Source organism: Oncorhynchus mykiss, chromosome 19 (assembly GCF_013265735.2).
Source record: "Oncorhynchus mykiss isolate Arlee chromosome 19, USDA_OmykA_1.1, whole genome shotgun sequence".
Taxonomy (NCBI): Eukaryota; Metazoa; Chordata; class Actinopteri; order Salmoniformes; family Salmonidae; genus Oncorhynchus; species Oncorhynchus mykiss.
In genome coordinates, this window is record NC_048583.1 from 3109876 (window position 1) to 3112375 (window position 2500).

Consider the following 2500-nt stretch of genomic DNA (forward strand, 5'->3'; position numbering starts at 1 on the left):
AGCATCCCAAACATGCTCAATGGGTGACATGTCTGGTGAGTATGCAGCCCATGGAAGAACTGGGACTTTTTCAGCTTCCAGGAATTGTGTACAGATCCTTACGACATGGGTCCGTGCGTCATCATGCTGAAAGATGAGGTGATGGCGGAGGATGAATGGCAGTCTGATGTTTAGGCAAATCTCTACCATGAGGGGTAGTTTAATCAATAACAGGCTTAACTAAATGACAAGACAGAATGCAACATGGAATTTTAATGAATAGTTTGGGCAAGGCCTCATCTCAGAGGAATGCTTCTCAGAGGAATGCTTCTCAGAGGAATGCTTCTCAGAGGAATGCTTCTCAGAGGAATGCTCCTCATAGGAATGCTTCTCAGAGGAATGCTTCTCAGAGGAATGCTTCTCAGAGGAATGCTCCTCATAGGAATGCTTCTCAGGAATGCTTCTCAGAGGAATGCTCCTCATAGGAATGCTTCTCAGAGGAATGCTTCTCAGAGGAATGCTTCTCAGAGGAATGCTTCTCAGAGGAATGCTCCTCAGAGGAATGCTCCTCAGAGGAATGCTCCTCATAGGAATGCTTCTCAGGAATGCTTCTCAGAGGAATGCTTCTCATAGGAATGCTTCTCAGAGGAATGCTCCTCATAGGAATGCTTCTCAGGAATGCTTCTCAGAGGAATGCTTCTCATAGGAATGCTTCTCAGAGGAATGCTCCTCATAGGAATGCTTCTCAGAGGAATGCTTCTCAGAGGAATGCTTCTCAGAGGAATGCTCCTCATAGGAATGCTCCTCATAGGAATGCTCCTCATAGGTGGAAGGTCATTGGAAGACTTTTGCTGCAAAACAGCAAGTGGGAGAACTGAGGTTTGAGTAGACATATACATATTCCCCTGTATTTATGCCCATTGGTTGACAGTACGAGTGAGCCCATAGGTTAATCAGCAAGCGTGGTGGAATTGACTTGGTGTGTCTAGCCCATAGGTTAATCAGCAAGCGTGGTGGAATTGACTTGGTGTGTCTAGCCCATAGGTTAATCAGCAAGCGTGGTGGAATTGACTTGGTGTGTCTAGCTCATAGGTTAATCAGCAAGCTTGGTGGAATTGACTTGGTGTGTCTAGCTCATAGGTTAATCAGCAAGCGTGGTGGAATTGACTTGGTGTGTCTAGCTCATAGGTTAATCAGCAAGCTTGGTGGAATTGACTTGGTGTGTCTAGCTCATAGGTTAATCAGCAAGCGTGGTGGAATTGACTTGGTGTGTCTAGCTCATAGGTTAATCAGCAAGCTTGGTGGAATTGACTTGGTGTGTCTAGCTCATAGGTTAATCAGCAAGCGTGGTGGAATTGACTTGGTGTGTCTAGCTCATAGGTTAATCAGCAAGCGTGGTGGAATTGACTTGGTGTGTCTAGCTCATAGGTTAATCAGCAAGCGTGGTGGAATTGACTTGGTGTGTCTAGCTCATAGGTTAATCAGCAAGCTTGGTGGAATTGACTTGGTGTGTCTAGCTCATAGGTTAATCAGCAAGCTTGGTGGAATTGACTTGGTGTGTCTAGCTCATAGGTTAATCAGCAAGCGTGGTGGAATTGACTTGGTGTGTCTAGCTCATAGGTTAATCAGCAAGCTTTGTGGAATTGACTTGGTGTGTCTAGCTCATAGGTTAATCAGCAAGCGTGGTGGAATTGACTTGGTGTGTCTAGCTCATAGGTTAATCAGCAAGCTTGGTGGAATTGACTTGGTGTGTCTAGCTCATAGGTTAATCAGCAAGCTTGGTGGAATTGACTTGGTGTGTCTAGCTCATAGGTTAATCAGCAAGCTTGGTGGAATTGACTTGGTGTGTCTAGCTCATAGGTTAATCAGCAAGCGTGGTGGAATTGACTTGGTGTGTCATGCTCATAGGCTGAAGTTAATAGTTGAATGACATTCCCCACGCTTGACAATAGTAAAGGAGGAAGAGACGATGATGTGATGATGTAACAATGTAAACATTACCATAGTAATATCTGTTATGTGAGATAGTAGAGACGTTATGATGTAACAATGTAAACATGACCATAGTAACATCTGCTATGTGAGATAGGTGAGACGTGATGATGTAACAATGTAAACATTACCATAGTAACATCTGCTATGTGAGATAGGTGAGACGTGATGATGTAACAATGTAAACATTACCATAGTAACATCTGCTATGGGAGATAGGTGAGACGTGATGATGTAACAATGTAAACATTACCATAGTAACATCTGCTATGTGAGATAGGTGAGACGTGATGATGTAACAATGTAAACATTACCATAGTAACATCTGCTATGGGAGATAGGTGAGACGTGATGATGTAACAATGTAAACATTACCATAGTAACATCTGCTATGTGAGATAGGTGAGACGTGATGATGTAACAATGTAAACATTACCATAGTAACATCTGCTATGTGAGATAGGTGAGACGTGATGATGTAACAATGTAAACATTACCATAGTAACATCTGCTATGTGAGATAGGTGAG

General features: G+C 43.2%; 1 protein-coding gene across 2 annotated transcripts in view; it reads left to right on the forward strand.

Annotated features, from left to right (window-relative positions):
* Positions 1 to 2500, forward strand: part of LOC110510463 (caspase-14) — a 23400-nt gene that overhangs the window by 4477 nt on the left and 16423 nt on the right. The window lies entirely within an intron of this gene.